Here is an 8,999-nt window from a genome sequence, read left to right as displayed (position 1 = left end):
AAAGCACACCGGAACTATCTAAGGTCTGTGCGCTAACACGAGGTATTCGCAACAGCAGACAAGTTGCAAATGATTCCTCCAAGCTTAAGAGCCCAAGGAGACCCTGAGGCACGCCCCCCAGCACTCGGCCAATCTGGAGCGGCGGGCGCATGGCGTGACGTCAGCCGACCCTCCGGTCAGCTGAGCCGCCTCTTAGCAGAATAAAGGTCGTGACGGTGCACGCGCGCATGCATCAATGCGACCTTATGGGCAACAGACAAACCCGTCCTCGGCATGCTAGACGCCCGAGGCACGGGTAGCGAGGCGGGCATGGAGGTAGCTGCGGTGATGGCGCTGTTCGCCGCAGCTTTCCCACTAGATGTTACAGCTGTGTTGTTGAATTACATTACGATATTTAACGATTAGAGATGACCCGAACGGTTCGCCCGCGAAAGGTTCTAGGCGAACTTTGGGTGGTTCACATTCGCTGGCGAAGGCGAACTTTTGCGGAAGTTCGGTTCGCCCCCATAATGCTCCATTAGGGTCAACTTTGACCCTCTACATCACAGTCAGCAGGCACATTGTCCCCCATCAGATGACACTCACTCCTGGACCCCCCCCCCCTTATAAAAGGCAAGGTTCTCCGGCCATTTTACTCACTCATCTGCCTACAGTAATTAGTGAAAGGACAGCTGCTGACAGACTCTGCTAGGGAAAGCTTAGTTAGGCTCTTGAAGGCTTGTTCCTGGCTGATTGTTATTCCTTAAATAGCACCCCACAACAGCTTCCTCTCCTCCTCCTCCGGATCTCCCAGGGATTTGTAGGATTTGGATTTGGTAAAGTCTTAAGCCAATGTGTTGTAGGACACAAGTAAGCATTAGGTTAGCAGGAATGGTTGCATGGCCACCTAGCTTTTCATCCTTCCCAGGCCAGCTAGGCTGGCTTCAGCCAGTAGTGTTGGTGGTATAGTGGTGAGCATAGCTGCCCTCCAAGCAGTTGACCTGGGTTCGATTCCTGGCCAATGTGAGCGTGCTTTTGACATCCTACAAATCCCTGGAAGACAAGACCCTCCTCCTCAGGAGGAGGAGGGAGGAGAGGGGATTACACTTTCTGATAGATGTATACACATGAAAGATATTGTAAAGCAGTTTAGGCCTGCAATTCAACATTCAATGTGACTTCTGACCTTTAAATACTGGTGTGTGTGAAATCTAGGTTTTTTATTAAGAGTTTTGACGTGTATCCCACTCAACCATGTCTCTGTCCAGGTATTACACCGCTTGAAACATCTTTTCCATCATTTTTCTGGCCAGCATAATTTTTTCTAAATTTCCAAGTTCGCCTCCCCGTTGAAGTCTATTGCGGTTCGCGAAAGTTCGTGAACCTAAAATCGGAGGTTCGGGCCATCTCTGTTAACGATATTACATTTTCGTTTTCAACTCACATCTGTTTTAAAACTGTAATAATAATAATCGGAATTAACGATTTTACATTACAAATACCTTTAAATTATCAATATTTCTAAATTACGATATTTTTCTTTTGCCAATAAATCGCGCCTAAATTTGACCGCAACTTTTTTAAATGTATGCCATTGTTAGTGTCATGGTCTGTTAACTGTCCAGGCAAAGCGGGGGCTACATACTGGTATCCACAGGTGTCTTGGCGTGGTTGGTCAGGGGCTCTTGCATGGTGTTCAGGCCGTGTTTGTCAGCAGGTTTTGCACCTGTGTATGTGCATGCACACGTGATGCGCTACGCGGTTACCACACAGAGGGCCACTCTTCAATACTGTAGTATTGCAGCTTGTTTGTGAGTGCGTATTCCCATGAAGGGTACTGAGTGATTGCAGTACTCGTCTCAGCCTGTGGATGCGCTGCTGTACCTTCTCAGTCACACACTTGATCGTCATGCCATCAGTCCTGGTAGTGCTTTTGCCCCCTTATTCATTGGAGACCCCTGTTCCAACTCCAGGGTCTCTGCTTGAAAAGCTGTAAGAGCTGCTGCTATCAGCACTGCCTGGTCCAGCAACAAAAGGTATGTGACCGTCGGACAGGAATTAATGGGAATTATTCCGTATTAAAAATAGCCAGTTTCTCCAACCTAAATGGAGAAATGTTATTAACATTATTCATTTTCTCATTTGACTCTGTGACCCTGAAGTCTCTGATTGGGAGCTCATATAATCATGTAATCCTGGTCATGTAATCACCCTAGTTTTTCTGAAGGCAAATTAGGAGGAAGCAGATCACAGGATTACAGCCAAATTAATCATAAGCTCCTCCATGACTTCTTGCAGAGGAGACGTTATGCTGTAGAAATTGGTCCTTTCTGTCCAGTATATACACTGTAAAGTACTTCAGGAAATATGTATTAATATAGCAATATTATTATAAATTAAAAATATAAAGAGCATATTGAGTTTTACAATTGTTTAATTTATAGTAGCTCAAACTTCTAGACCAGTGATGGCTAACCTTGGCACTCCAGCTGTGACAAAACTACAAATCCCATCATGCCTCTGCCTCCTCGAGTTATGCTTAGAGCTGTCAGAGTATTGCAATTCATGCCTTATGGGACTTGTAGTTCCAACACAGCTGGAGTGTCAAGGTTAGCCATCACTGTTCTAGACTGACTAGCAAGCTTTATACTGTAAGTAAAAATCTTTATGCTTTACTGCTGTAGTAAACATTCATTTGTAATTTTTTTCCTGACTAAAAGAACTATAAAAATAGTCCTTACCTAAAAAATAGAAAGAGATATTATTATATACATATTATTCAAACCCATTGGTATGCTTTTACAGTTAAGATTTCAGAGGAGGGTAAAGGTTGATTTTTTTATTGACCTATTGTTACAAGTAAAGGGGTGTAGGTAAAGAATGCCTATATTGAGGCAAAACTGAACTTTGTAAACAATTTAGGCAACTAAGTTTCTCAGTGGTAAAATGTTACAAGGCCATAACAAAGTTCATCAATATGTCAGTAGAGTCATTAGGCTCATCTTGATGACATTTTAAAGGGGACCTGAACTAAGACGCATATAGAGGCTGCCATATTTATTTTCTTTCGAACTATACCAGTTGCCTGGCTGTCCTTTCTGGCATCAGTAGTGTCCGAATCACCGAAACAAGCATGCAGCTCATCCAGTCAAACTTTAGTCAGAAACATCTGAACTGCATACTTGTTCAGGGTGTGTGGCTAAGGCCCCTTTTACTCTTAGTTAGTTGCTCTCAGTTCTAACTGAAAGAAAACTGATTTTCAAAGTAATGTCCATGTTTTCCTATGGCAAAGTTCCCACTATACGCGGTTTGACTCAAAGCTTTTACACAATGCACTGCTATGGAAAAAACGCGTACCATCGCGCACTAACGCATACCAAGACATTAAATGTAACTGGGCCCTAAGAGTATTACAGGCAGTGGATCAGCAGGACAGCCAAGCAATTTGCATTGTTTAAAAGGAAATACATATGTTAGCCTCTTCCATATCCCTCTTGCCTCAGGTTCCCTTTAAGCTCCTCAAGGACCGACTGGAAAGCCCTCATATTATTTGATTAATTAAACCAAAGCCCAGTATCAACCTGCCACAGTATCATTTATGAAAGCATCCTAACTCACTCTGATACTGCATGTGTGCAGTTTTTTACTGGGGGGACCTATGCCTGGCCACCTATACTGGGGGGACCTATAGCTGGCTACCTATACTGGGGTACCTATTCCTGGCTACCTATACTGGGGGGACCTATACTGAGTGCAACTAGACCTGGCTAACCTATACTGAGGGCACCTATACCTAGCTCTGTGGGGGGGGCACAATTTTTACACCCTCGCCCTGGGTGCATTGTAGCCTAGAAACTGCACTGCTCATTCCACATGTAAAATGGCCACAGCTGTGCAATCCGCATAGATGCGAGTGCGGCTGCGCAGCTCTAGGGTTCCTTCCGCCGCGTCCTCGCTACAGGCTGTCTCCAGGTACTTAACTTTTTTTTCACATTTGACATCGTAAGTCCTTTAAGTGGTTAACAAGAACTTAATCACCTGAATAGTTTTAGGGTGAAAAAAGTCACAGATCCAAAGGCAATAGATAATTCATTCAAATGATGCTTATTATTGGTTTGAATGTGTATTGACCATAGCCAGATCATAAGGTCATTACCAGTATTTGGCAGCACAGCTTGAAATATAATACATGTATGGGCCTCTAATGATATCAGGGTCTGCATATAAGCCTTGCTATATCTACTTAGTTGCCCCCTGACTCTTGTAAATATTGAGCTGTGAAATGTAAAGGTATGTGTGGAATTATCTTTGTGAAGGGTAGTCACAAATAGCTAATGTTTGCAAAAATATTGCTGAACTGAGGTCCCTTTAAGATAGAAACCCTTTTAAAACCAATGTGAAAAAAAATTGTTACGAGTTGCAGTATGTATGCCCTGCTAAGCATTTATAGCAACATTTAAATAAAATAAAAATAACAATAGCATATAGCTTCCACTAAAAGAGCAACTGAAAGCCCCACTGCAGTTTGAAAGTGCAACAATTGCTAAATTATACTGCCCTTTTATTGATTTCCCTCCCATATGTAAGGGCATGTTGTGGGAAAAAATGATAACAGTTCCATCAAAAGATAATGTTATTTAATAAAGAATCCATTTCACACCATTACCAAATCCCATTATATATGCTTTTTTATCAAGCTGAGGACACACTATGTAAAACTTCTTTTCTTCGCACAAAAGCCATTGTTTTTGCAAGAGTCTATAATTGCAAATGCGACATGTGCAGAAGTAGAGAAGTAATTAACAAAGTGGGGGGAAAAAAACATGACAGCGTTCATAAGAAAATACTCAGCAGAAAGTTTTGTATTAGGATATCAACTATTGGATAACTTTACAAGATTTTATCCCCATACATACGCTGGATTAAAGTCAGCTGAGCAGCCGATAATGACTGCCTCAGCTGATAATCCGGTGTGTGTACAGGGGGCCCCCGACTGGCAAGCAATCCGCCAGGGGGATCAACTTGCTCAAACCTTTCTTCTCATTGCTCACCCTGGCCACCGCATCACATCACTTCGATGCCCTCCACCCAGGGGCGCCTCTAGCCATTTTGTCACTCCAGGCGAGAGAACCTGTGGTGCCCCCCCCCCCCGATAAAACCCCCCGATAATGTGGCACCCATGAGTCAAATGCAGATAAAATGTCCCCCGCAGATAATATGCAGATAAGTCCCTTGCAGGTCAAACGCAGGTACCATGTCCCCCGCACATCAAACGCAGTTACCATGTCCCCCGCACATCATGTGTCACTCCAGGCGAGAGAACCTATGGTGCCGGACCCCCCCCCCCCCGATAAAACTCAGATAATGTGGCACCCATGAGTAAAATGCAGATTAAATGTCCCCCACAGATCATATGCAGATAACAAGTCCCTCGCAGATCAAACGCAGATACCATGTCCCCCGCACATCAAACGCAGTTACCATGTCCCCCGCACATCAAGCGCAGTTACCATGTCCCCCGCACATCAAACGCAGTTACCATGTCCCCCGCAGGTCAAACGCAGATACCATGTCCCCCGCAGGTCAAAGGCAGATACCATGTCCCCCACAGGTCAAACGCAGATACCATGTCCCCTGCACATCAAACGCAGATACCATGTCCCCCGCACATCAAACGCAGATACCATGTCCCCCGCAGGTCATACGCAGATACCATGTCCCCCACAGGTCAAACGCAGATACCATGTCCCCCGCAGGTCATACGCAGATACCATGTCCCCCGCAGGTCATGTGCAGATACCATGTCCCCCGCAGGTCATACGCAGATAACAAGTCCTCTTCACATCAAACGCATATAATATGTCCCCCACATATGAAACACAGATAACATGCCCCCAACAGATCAACTGAAAATTTTAAATCATTCTTAAACATAGGATAGTTTATCAGCTATGTAATCATGGATCAACTCCAACACAGATCTCATAGTAAATTTACCAACACTAGCTCCCAGCAGAATGGCAAGTTGTGGCTGCATCATGAATATTGAGGAGGCTAGGCTAATAACGTGCACAGCAAAACCAGATAACTGTCTGTACACCACATCAAGTAGTAGCAGCAGCAGCACACTAATAACAGAGAGCCCTGCTCATCACCTGTTGCTCTGATCCTGCATTTCGTGATATCACCCCTCTGGCAGCTCTTTGACAAAATCAGCAGTGGGGGCTGGCCAGTGAATGAAGGAAAGGAGATAGTTACTGTAGGATGTTGGAGGATCTGTGCAGACTCTCTGTCCGGACTCCGGAGCTGTGCCAGCCGCCCACTTTCTGTTCTACTCGCTTTAGATTGAGCGGGCATGCCAGGCAGTATCAAAAGGTAAGGTCACGTGGCAGGACTGGCGCTTGAACTTCTGACCAGTTGGAGGGGTGACATTACAGGAGGAGTGTATTTGTGAAGGTGCACTACAGGCTCGGTGTTTGAGGGGCCAGGGGGGTGTTTGAGGGTCACGCTTGCGGGGGGCGGATCTAGAGGCGGCACCACGCACGAGGTAAACAGAGTACCCGTGTGGCTGCTGCTATGGAGAGGGGGCCGGCCGGGCTACTAGAGGAGGAGGAAAGGGTGGGACTGGGAGCTGGCTAGCATGCTAGCGTCATGCCTATTGGCCGGGGGCATACATAGAGGCGGCAGCAGCGGCGGAGCACATAGTTCAACATGTAAACAAACTTTGGAGGGCTCCAAGTTGTCACAGACGGTGACTGTAGTAGCGGCAAATCCCCCCCCCTCCCCCCCCGCGGCGGCGCTCCCCCTCCCCTTGTCGCTCCAAGCCGTTGCCTAGATTGCCTGCAGCTAGGAGCGCCCCTGCCTCCACCTCTCCGATGTACAGCTGACTCTGTGTCTGTACAGCATCAGCCCAGCGATATCACCTGGTCTGCAACCTTTAAGAATCAAAGAGCCACTTGGACCCGTTTCCGAAAAGAGAAAAAAAACTGGGAGCCGCAAAACCATTATAAAACAGATATGTCCCCAATATGCACAAATCGTTAGCAGATATGTCCCCAATATGCACAAATCGTTAGCAGATATGTCCCCAATACGCACAAATCATTAGCAGATATGACCCCAATATGCACAAATCGTTAGCAGATATGACCCCAATATGCACAAATCGTTAGCAGATATGTCCCCAATATGCACAAATCGTTAGCAGATATGTCCCCAATACGCACAAATAGTTAGCAGATATGACCCCAATATGCACAAATCGTTAGCAGATATGTCCCCAATATGCACAAATCGTTAGCAGATATGTCCCCAATACGCACAAATAGTTAGCAGATATGACCCCAATATGCACAAATCGTTAGCAGATATGACCCCAATATGCACAAATCGTTAGCAGATATGACCCCAATATGCACAAATCATTAGCAGATATGTTCCCAATATGCACAAATCATTAGCAGATATGACCCCAATATGCACAAATCGTTAGCAGATATGACCCCAATATGCACAAATCGTTAGCAGATATGACCCCAATATGCACAAATCGTTAGCAGATATGACCCCAATATGCACAAATCGTTAGCAGATATGTCCCCAATATGCACAAATCGTTAGCAGATATGTCCCCAATATGCACAAATCGTTAGCAGATATGTCCCCAATATGCACAAATCGTTAGCAGATATGACCCCAATATGCACAAATCATTAGCAGATATGACCCCAATATGCACAAATCGTTAGCAGATATATCCCCAATATGCACAAATCGTTAGCAGATATGTCCCCAATATGCACAAATCATTAGCAGATATGTCCCCAATATGCACAAATCATTAGCAGATATGACCCCAATATGCACAAATCGATAGCAGATATGACCCCAATATGCACAAATCGTTAGCAGATATGACCCCAATATGCACAAATATGACCCCAATATGCACAAATATGACCCCAATATGCACAAATATGACCCCAATATGCACAAATCGTTTGCAGATATGACCCCAATATGCACAAATCGTTAGCAGATATGACCCCAATGTGCAGATATGACCCCAATATGCACAAATCCTTCAGCAGATCTGAAAAGAAAAACCCATTTACTCACCTAGTCAGAAGAACTCCTGTCACGATCTCCTCCTGTCCCGACCTCCTTGTGGCGCGCAACTCCCTCGGCTCCTCTTCCTTCCTTCCCGACGTCACGTCCTGCCTGCACTACACTGCAGGGCTACGGGAAAATGGCCGCCCGAAGCCCTGCACTGGTCCGGCGGCCTCTCTGATAGGCTGCCGGCCAGCTGGCAGCACACGTCACACGCGCATGTGTAACAAGCGCGCCGCAGCCACTGACACTCACTACCGGTGTAGTGTCAGAATGGGCAGCCCTGCAGCACCGGAGCCGCGGTCTAGGAGCCGCGGCAAAGGTGAAAAAGAGCCGCTTGCGGCTCCGGAGACGCGGGTTGCCGACCCCTCGGGTCCCAATCCCCATTTGGGTGACATCAATTAAGCACGTATACGGACGGGCCTTTAGTGAATAAGCTGTCGGTAAAGAGCAATAGCTTCTTTAGAAAGGTAAACTGTGTGCTAGAGCGAATACTAAGTGAAGAGTAAATACAGGAGGTCATCTACTTAGAAAAGGCTCTGTTCCGGGTGTTTGTTGGTAAGTTGAATTGCTTTGTAAGTTAGGTCATGTGTTATACATAGTGAAGAAATGACTTACTTTTGGACAACTTTGCATTTGGACATGTAGTGCAAACAATGTTTTGTGCTTTTAAAGCAATCCTGAAACAAGCTTATGGGTCCTTTTATACTTGGTGTGATGCAGCAAACGGCTGTAGCACCACATCGCATCACACCACACCATTACACACACTTTCGTATATGGGGCAGTCTGTATTGACAAGGAAATCGGAGGCAACCTGCTTTCAAAAAATCTCACCCTTTAGTCATGTGTATACTGCTGTACAGGGTAAAAATCATCTGAAAATCTGCATCTGCCCATGTGCACCGCAA

The sequence above is a fragment of the Hyperolius riggenbachi genome, chromosome 6 (genome assembly GCF_040937935.1).
Source record: "Hyperolius riggenbachi isolate aHypRig1 chromosome 6, aHypRig1.pri, whole genome shotgun sequence".
NCBI classification, from domain to species: Eukaryota; Metazoa; Chordata; class Amphibia; order Anura; family Hyperoliidae; genus Hyperolius; species Hyperolius riggenbachi.
This window is presented reverse-complemented; position numbering follows the sequence as displayed.